At 41.1% G+C, this 9,828-nt stretch overlaps 1 pseudogene; it reads right to left on the bottom strand.

Annotated features, from left to right (window-relative positions):
• Nucleotides 1–1,280: 1,280 nt before the first annotated feature.
• On the bottom strand, nucleotides 1,281–2,050 carry LOC147433665 (NAD(P)H-quinone oxidoreductase subunit S, chloroplastic-like; annotated as a pseudogene).
• Between the last annotated feature and the right edge of the window lie 7,778 nt (nucleotides 2,051–9,828).

The raw sequence follows: 9,828 nt of genomic DNA, 5'->3' as shown, positions 1-9,828 counted from the left end.
GGACCCCATTTCTCTTATCAAATGCTATTGGACCCCAATTCTCTTCTTAATTTCTATTGGACCCCAATTCTCTTCTCAAATACTATTGGACCCCAATTCTCTTTTTAATTCTTATCTCTTAACTTTATCTTTCAATCAAGTTAGTCCCTTTTTCTTCCAGTTCCCGATCTAGATCAGTTCCCACGTGGATCTTCACAGAGAAGTATAAAAATAATCTTAATCTTTTTGAAAAAATATAGGGATGACGTAATTTCTTATCCAAAATATCCTTGTCTTTTTATTATGGAGTAAAGTCTCGTTGTACGCATGACTTCTTTGTCGGTCTCGCTTTTTCTAAATTATTTTCTGGGGTGAAAAAAGTTCTAAATGGCTCTAGGATTTAGGGAGGGACCTTACAGGAAAGGGGGACACATGTCACAAGGCTATCACTTATGCTTCTCAATTATGATTGGCTAAGCTTTGCAGGGTCCAATGGGGTGCCAGCAAGAGTAAACTGCAAGTGGCGTCGACCAAGAGAATGAGGGGGCTGATTTTGACAATACATTATCACACACACACTCACACAATCTCATGTGTGAAAAAAGAAGACTCTCTCTCCTTCTCAAGCTTTAATAGAAAGCTCACCATCTACTCCAAGCTTGTGAGATGGCTTTGTGATGCAAATCCAACCAAGTGCCAAGCTTCAATGCATGCTCATCTCCTCTACCATGCTAATTACTAAGCTATGTTAAGCTTTTATGAGTGATTATGTGAGGAGATATACTTCTTTCTCGTAAGACTACTCCTTCCTCTCAATCTAGTCTCATACCCCAATAGCTCTCACCATCTTTGAAAGTGTGTGAGGTTTTGGGTTTGAAACCGTGAGGGAATTGATGATGTGTTTTATAAGTGTGTGCATGTTGCTTGAAGCTTCCATTTTCATTGCACCATCAAGTTATTGAAGGAACACAAAGCATTGTATTGTAAAATGTCTCCCTTGATGGGAGAAACCTATAATACAAAGCCTTTTGGAGGGGGGGACCGGCTCCATGTAAATCCGGTCCTCAACTACTATCAATAGCTTAATTTCTCTCTCTTTTGAAGTATTGTTCATGCCTATCTAACTAGGTGTTATGCTTTTTGTTGCTCTCTCCATCCAAGCACTCTTGCTATGCTCATTAGGAATCTATTCTAATGAAATGCTCACTATATTTATGCTATTTTCCGCTACACACAAGTTACTAGGCCATTAAATGTTAAAGTTATAAAATTTTATATAGACAAAATATGGTTAAACAATGTTACATGAGGACGACAGAATCAATTGGTTGAATTTCTCTCCAGAAGAATGTGTGACTTGGGTGTGCCATGGGAGGACCTGAAGATGTGCATTCCAGCTCCTCAATGTAGAAGGTGATGAGATTATCCAAATTTCTTCCCTAGCTACCACTTTCCCATCCGTCACCCTCAGCTGCACAATGCCCCCAAACATGTGGTAAGCATTTTTCTTGTTCTTAACAATCACTGTTATGTCGGGCATGAGCAATGGTGGGGGTGGTGCACGTGGCCGCTGCTGCACGGCCTGCATCATGGCCGTGTACAACCTGGCTGGCGTAGATGCAGACTTGATCATGGTGACGAATTGCTCTAGACCCTTTTCACCGCCAAGGAAACCACCGGTCAAACCCATCACCTCCTTCTCAAAGCCCTCGCCGGTAAGAACTGTGGGCGGGGGGAGGTGGGGCTGAATTCAGCGATGCAGTGACGGCGACGGAGGGGATTGGGACTGAAACTGTTGTGTCGGCTCTGCTTGAATCTTCCTTTCTGGCTTCCTTCAATGATCCAAACAACTTTTGACTCTTGCTTGAATCCTTGAGTACTGCCTCGCCGCCCGGGAGGCCTCACCCGCCCAAAAATTGCCAAAAGTCCGCCTTCTTGGATCGCACCGCCAACGTCCTGTGGGACAACCGTGCGGGTCTCGCAGGCAGTAGCTACGAGTTCTACAAGCCGCTCCATCATAGCAACTGTTGCTGCTGCTCGGAAGAGCGCATTGCGAGCAGGACTGGTGCATCGGCTCCACAGACAGAGACACAGTGGGGAATGAACAAGTTTTTCAGCACCGGGAAGAAAATTCTTCCCCGGCGCGCGGGCCTAGAGGCAAGGGAAGGGCAGTTTTTTTTAAGGGAAAATTACCAAAATATCCCTCTACCTCTCAACTTTCCAAAATTCCCAAAATACCCCTCGTTGTGAAATTAAATTTCTCCAAAGATTAAAAAATTTACAAGATGCTAAATCCAAAATTTGAGTTGATTATGTAGGCTTTAGAGATGAATTGCTTCATTATATTTAGACATAATTGCTTTTTTTTGCAAGGTAATTTGTGACAAATTACATGCTAAGCACGCAAAGCGGATCTTAGTTGTCAAAAAAGAGTAAAGGATAAAAAATCTTGAACAATTCAACCAAAATAGATACAAGGGTATTTTGGGAATTTTTGAAATTTGAGGGGTATTTTAAGAATTTCCACAAATTGGAGTGGTATTTTTGTAATTTTCTCTTTTTTTAATTGTGAGGATTGAGTTGGTGTTGAAAATGAAGTGAGGTAGGCCAGATACGAGAGCACACACTAGGGGCTAATAGGCTAGAGAGACGAATGACATTAATAAAGCCAATCAATTGGGCTGATGGAATAGCCTTAGAATTATTTGACACCACTTGCGCCAGGTGGGATCAATGGTCACTATTAATTGGGGGCGGCAGGATTGGTTTTGCGCCGTCTGATGGTGAATTAATCCCGAAGTGATCGTCATGTGATCACAACCGAAGTGAAGCCCAAGGAAACTCGATGTGAACATCAAGTGATCCCCGTGTGATTCCCAATTGAGATATGATCACCCTGTGAACCTACCTATTCCAAAGTGATCACCGTGTGACCCCAACAATTCTAAAGTGATCTCCAAGTGATCACTGTGTTACCCCAACCATTCCGAAGTGATCTCAAAGTGAACAATGTATGATCCCCACACCGTCACTTTTTCCATATCATACTATGTTCTCATCCTCTTTTCAAGTGGCGTATGATAGCTTAATGGGAGAGCCGACGTCTCTAGTGTGGGAGGTGGTGGGTTCAAATCCTGGGGGTAGACTGGCCGGAATCCTTTTTTCCCTGGGAATAAACGGACGGTCCACATCTTTAAGAGATCTTGGACCACCAATCCCACTTGACAAGGTGGTGTCAAATAGTCCCGTGGTGAAATAGCGCACAAGCCAGACAGAGGTCAATCTGACTGGCAAGGCTGCGTGTCAGTCGGCAGTCACTGCAGCAGTGCAAATTTTGCAAATGTGTACTGCATTGTGTGTGTGTGTGTGTGTGTGTGTGTGTGTGTGTGTGTGTGTGTGTGTGAGAGAGAGAGAGAGAGAGAGAGAGAGAGAGAGAGTTGCAGGTGTAATCTGCAGAGGTGAACCTGAGCTCGTTGAATATAAATATAAATATGTAAAAATAATTTACTAAATTGGTGATTTAAATTAATTTATATATTCAGATTTGAATAAAATATGATATGAAATATACATATATCTGAATCTATATATCTATTGGATGGAGAGAGAGAGAGAGAGAGAGAGAGAGAGAGAGAGAGAGAGAGAGAGAGAGAGAGTATGAAAAAAGAAAAAATTCGAGAGGGGATAAAAAAAGAGGAGAGACATTGAGAGAGTGAAAGCGGAGAGAGAGAGAGAGAGAGAGAGAGAGAGAGAGAGAGAGAGAGAGAGAGAGAGAGAGAGAGTTACATCATGGTGAATCTAATACAACGTGTGGATAAGGAAAGAAAGAAATCAACTAAATAGAAACATTACTAGAGTTGGAAAAGGTAAGTACCATGAGCCTGAGAGGTACATATACAAAGAGTGGGAGTGAATCTCAAAGAACAAATACAAAATGGTGGATATGTGTATTAAAATCTAGAGATAGCTCACAACGGTTGCTGCATGATCATGTCGATGCCCTCCATGGGGAGAGCCTGCAGTGGCATGTCATCTCCCATGTCTCACCAACATAGATCAAACCCTCTTTTGCAACCTCCTCTGTGGTTGGGAGCATCCCCTCATCCGCACGCTCCTTCTAGATCTCAATTCTTTGCACCTCTAATGCTGAGAGAATCATGAAAAAATATTAAAGTATTGAAAAAGAAAACCAAACAAAAAATTTGTTTCAGGAGCTTCCTGTCCGGGATGTTGTCTCTTGGAATGCAGTGATTACAAGATATGCCCAGCTTGGGCAAGGCCAAGAAGCTTTGGGTTGTTTTTTATAAATGCGAAGCGAGGGTGTCTCTCCACATACAATCACATATGGTTGCATCTTGAAGGCAAACATGCAAGGGAAGAGACTAACTATTTCTTTTGTGAGCTCATTTAAAGACAATGCTAAGAAGAAGGATTTGTACCAAGGAAATAGGATACATGATGATATTTGTGATAGGGGGTTTCTTGAAAGAATACATACTTAGGAAACACAATAGTCAGTATGTATGTCAAGTGCGTTGGACTTGATAGAGCAGAATAGGTCATCAACGACCTTTGTGTCCACAATGTTGTCTCATGGGGCGCATTGATTGTAGGATATGTCCAACAAGGTCAGGGTCATGAAGCTCTAGGCTATTGTTAGCAAATGCAAAGAGAGGAAATCTCTCCAAATGCAATCATGTACACTTGCACCTTGAAGGTATGTGGCATTACACAGGATGCTGATATGGGCAAAAGAATTCACGATGATATTGTTAGACTCGGGTTGTTGAAAGAAAACGTCGTGCTTGGCATTGCCTTGGTCGACATGTATGCCAAATGTGTTGCACTTCATAAAAAAACAAAAGTGCTTGGGGAGAATCCATTCGGGATGTCGTCTCTTGGAATGCATTGATTGAGAGATATGTCCAATTTGGGCACGACCAACAAGCACTAGGGTGTTTTGGTGGATGCAAAGTGAGGATCTCTCTCCAAATACAATCACATACACTTGCATCTTGAAGGCAAACATGCAAGGGAAGAGAATAAGATAGTGGGTTGCTTAAAAAGAATACATACTTAGGCTACACATTAGTCAATATGTATGTCTAGTGTGGTCGACTTCACATAGCACAATAGGTCCTCGACGAGCTTCCTGCCCACAATGTTGTCCCATGGCTTGCACTGATTGTAGGATATATCCAATAGGGTCAGGGTCACAAAGCTCTGGGTTGTTTTTGGAGGATGTAAAGTGAGGGTGTCTCTCTAGATACAATCACATATGCTTACATCTTGAAGCCAAACATGGAAGGGAAGAGACTAAGTAGTTATTTTGTGAGGTCACTTAAAGACAATGCTAGGAAGAAGGATTTGTAGCAACGAAATAGGATACATGTTGATATTCATGATAGTGGGTTTCTTGAAAGAAATACATACTTGGGCAACACATTAGTAAGTACATATCTCAAGTCAGAGCGCACTAGGTCCTCAATGAGCTTCCTATCCATGCATTCATTGTAGGATATGTCCAACAGGGTAAAAGTCACAAAGCTCTAGGCCGTTTTTAGTAGATGCAAAGAGAGGGCATATCTCCAAATGCAATCATGTACACTTGCACCTTGAAGGCATGTGGCATTACACAAGATGCTGATATGGACAAGGAAATTCATAATGGTATTGCTAGATTGGGGTTGTTGAATGAAAACGTGCATGCTTGTAACTACCTTGGTCGACATGAATGCCAAATGTGGTGCACTTCTTACAGCACATAAGTGCTTGAGGAGAATCCCATTTGGAATGTCGTTTCTTGGAATGCATTGATTGCGAGATATGTCAAACTTGGGCAGGGACAAGAAGCGCTAGGCTATTTTCAGTGGATGCAAAGCATCGTGAAGGAAAACATTCAAGGGAAGAGAATAAGTCTTTCTTTTTTGAGATCGCTTAAAGAATGTGCTAAGAAGAAGGATTTGTACCAATTAGGAAACAGGATACATGCTAATATTTGTGATAGTGGGTTGCTTGAAAAGAACACATACTTAGGAAACACATTAGTCAGTATGTATGTCACGTGCGGTGGACTTGAAAGAGTGCAATAGGTCCTTGACAAGCTACTACTGCCTGCAATGGTGTATCATGGAGTACATTGATTGCAGGATATGACCAACATGGTGAGGGTCATGAAGCTCTAGGCTATTTTCAGCAAATGGAGAGAGATCAGGGAATCTCTCTAAATGCAAACACGTACATTTGCACGTGGAAGGCATGTAGCATTATGCAAGATGTTGATATGGGCAAAAGAATTCACAATGATATCGTTAGACTGGGGTTGTTTAAAGAAAACATCATGCTTAGCACTTCCTCGCTGACATGTATGCCAAATGGGGTACACTTCATAAAGCACGAAAAGGCTTGAGGAGCTTCCTGGCCGGGATGTTGTTCCTTGGAGTGCACTAATTGAGAAGCTCTAGGTCATTTTTGGCGGATGCGAAGCGAGGGTGTCTGTCTAGATACAATCACATACGCTTGCATCATGAAGCGGCCCAAACATGTTTCTGACGGATACAAAACGAGGGTGTCTCTCCAGATACAATTACATAACCTTGCATCTTGAAGGCAAACATGTAGGAGAAGAGAATAACTTTTTTCTTTTGTGAGTTCCCTTAAAGATTGTGCTAAGAAGAAGGATTTTTACCAAGGGGATAGGATACATGCTGATATTCTTGATAGTGGGTTGCTTGAAAAGAACACATACTTAGGGAACACAGTAGGATACCTGCTAAAATTCTTGATAGTGGGTTTCTTGAAAAGAACACATACTTAGGGAACACAATAGTCAATATGTATGTCAAGTGCCAAAGTCCTTACTATTGTATCATTGGTAAGAGCAAGCGAGACCCACCGTAGGGGAAGGGTTTCCGGCCCCTCCCCTCGGCCACGTGGCAGTTCCTCATGTGGCCTCAACTGAGCTAAAGTGAAATGGAACGAAATGAAATGGGATGAAATGAAATGTGCCCAGGCTGGAATGAAATGAATTGATCCATGCATGAAATGGAACGAAATGAAATGAAATGAAAGCCTGTGATGCTGGAATCAAGATCCTATCCTATGATGTCCAACATAGGTCTTTGGCGAAGCTCATCAATGTCCTTCTCAATGAGTACTCTCATTGGGAGTCTCTCATGTCCTGTTAGAACAGTCCGGATCTCTGATGCAGCTTCCACCAATATCTCGATGACCCTCGCAGTCGTGGGCGTGTGGATCCCCCAACCTCACTGGCCGTGTCAGCCAATGTACCTCAGGTATAGATGGACTCTGAAGTTTGTTGTGATGCCTGCTCATCTAAATGCCGTGTATGTGGTCTGAAGAAATTAGTGATCTCCCTCTCTGAGTGTCTCCTATTGTCTGGTCTCCTCAAGAGGATCTCCCAATGTCTGTGTAGCTCCAATCAAAAAAGCCCAGGGCACATCTCATCCTGGTATCTCATAACTTTGGCCAGTGGTCCAAAACCATCTCTGAATAGGCAATGGAAGCAAGGGATTTGAGTATAAGAGGGACCAGGCCGCCGCTGAAGGCAGCACCATTTTACTAGTGTACATAAGAATGAGGCCATTGCATGCCAGTTTCAAATGTCCTATGAGAGTTCTTGGAAAATTGTGTATGATGACATGGATTAATTGTCCAACAAGCACTGTAGTCCTTTTAATTGTTGACCTTCCAATGCGTAGGAATAAGCCAAATGTGTCAGCAGAGGAATAAGAATGAAATCTCCAGGGGATTCTAGCCGTATATATATATATATACTAGCTCATGCGTCCCACCTACCGGACGGCCTCACTCCCTCTTACCACCTCACTCTGTATGTGTTTGTGTGTGTGAATCTTTATACATCTCTCCATGACACACACACACACAATTGACACTCACCTGATCGACACTTTTTGTCTTTGGCCCGTTTAGACAACTCGTGGTACATTTAACCCCTTTTGCACACACACACACACACACACACACACACACAGATAGAGAGAGACAGAGAGAGAGAGAGAGAGAGAGAGAGATTACTGAAAAGCACATGACTAAAAAGACATATTTCAAACAAAAAAATTTAGTTTACATTATTGTCAAAAAGGCTCAAGAATATATCTGCATAGCACTCTTAGTCGTGCTATTTCAACAGGATCAAGATATTGAGCTGGAGCTCTAGAAACTTCTCTTAGATCTATTGTTGGAACCCGACTCAAGTAAATCTTGTAATGAAAAATCAACCCAAGCTCTTGCTTTAAGAGCATGAGCCTAATGTTGGGAAAGAAATAGGGATCAAGCAACCTGATGTAAATCGTGTCCAACTCTTCATCTACATATGACCCCCGAACAATGTACTTCTCTTGATCACTTCCCATGCCCATTTCCATCCCCATTCAACAGGTAACAAATTTTCTTCAAAGGCAAAAGATTTTCTACACTTGGAAAAATATTCACACTTGGAAAAATATTCACAATTTCTTGGGCCATTTAATTGGCTGCAAGAAAAGAAGGCAACATTAGTACTCAAAGCTTAAAATTAGATAGAGAGAGAGAGAGAGAGAGAGAGAGAGAGAGAGAGATGATCAACATGGCCACTTAAAAACTTTAAAAAATTATAAGCGTAATACGAACACTTGAATTACTAATTCTCATGCTAAAAAGTGTCAAGAGATTCATTAGGTCAAAGTCTTTACAACAACCTCAATGTTTTTGTTTACAATGACTCATATTTTACTCTATAATTGGACGGTTGAGGATCACTTTAATATACCCCATTTATAAACTTCACAATTAATTTCAAAACTTCAAACTCTTCATCTGAATATAAGATTTATAATTGTGGTATATCTTTTGTAAATGATATATCTTTTCTATAATTGGACGGTTGAGGATCACTCTAATATACCCCAATTATAAACTTCACAATTAATTTCAAAACTTCATACTCTTCATCTAAAATATAAGATTTATGATTGTGATATATCTTTTGTAACTGAATATGACAACTACAAACATTGACATAATAAATATCAACCATATGTAGTTCTTGTAGAACTCTCATCAATTTTATTTTTCTCAAGATTTGTGACACTTTGCATAGTGAAATGCTTAAGCGTCCACCATTTCCATACCACCCATCCGCATATGAATACACCCAATGATGCCACGAACACCATGTACCATATCCTTGACAAATGTACTCTTCCTTAAGTTTCAAATATATAAGCATCTTTATATGTATTGAGAGAATAGCCAATACATCATGACCCATGTTAGCCTACATTAGCAATTAGCAAAGTTCTCTCTCTCTCTCTCTCTCTCTCTCTCTCTCTCTCTCTCTCTCTCTCATTAACCTATGAAGTAGATAAAAACCCACTTCAGAAAACCAACAATAACTAAAAAAACATGGTACTTAAAATGCATAGACAATGGATCAGAGTGTTCGATCATCTAGAGAAGTTGAGCCTAAGACACACTCTACTTGGAACTCTCAAGATCCAAGGTCCAACACGTCGAACACTGCGGTCGAGGCGTCGAGGTGAGTCACCCAAAGAATAGGTTCTAAACATCCATTCATTCACCCCATAGGGACCGTATGAAAAGTTGCAATTGAGAGGTCGTTGCATATCTAACTCTCGTACAATGATTCGCATATCATCTATATCAAACTCTATGTGATTATAACCTACAACACTTCTAAAATATCGTGCTTCATATAATGCCAAGATAGAATGTCTGCAATAATATTGAAGCCTGAAATGAAGATAACAACCAACCATTCACGCATAAAAAGTAACAACACATTTAACATCATATGGATTCAAGTTC

This window comes from Adiantum capillus-veneris, chromosome 19 (genome assembly GCF_014529385.1).
Source record: "Adiantum capillus-veneris isolate H3 chromosome 19, ASM1452938v2, whole genome shotgun sequence".
NCBI classification, from domain to species: domain Eukaryota; kingdom Viridiplantae; phylum Streptophyta; class Polypodiopsida; order Polypodiales; family Pteridaceae; genus Adiantum; species Adiantum capillus-veneris.
Note: the sequence above shows the minus strand (reverse complement) of the source record. Positions and strands in the feature narration are given on the sequence as shown.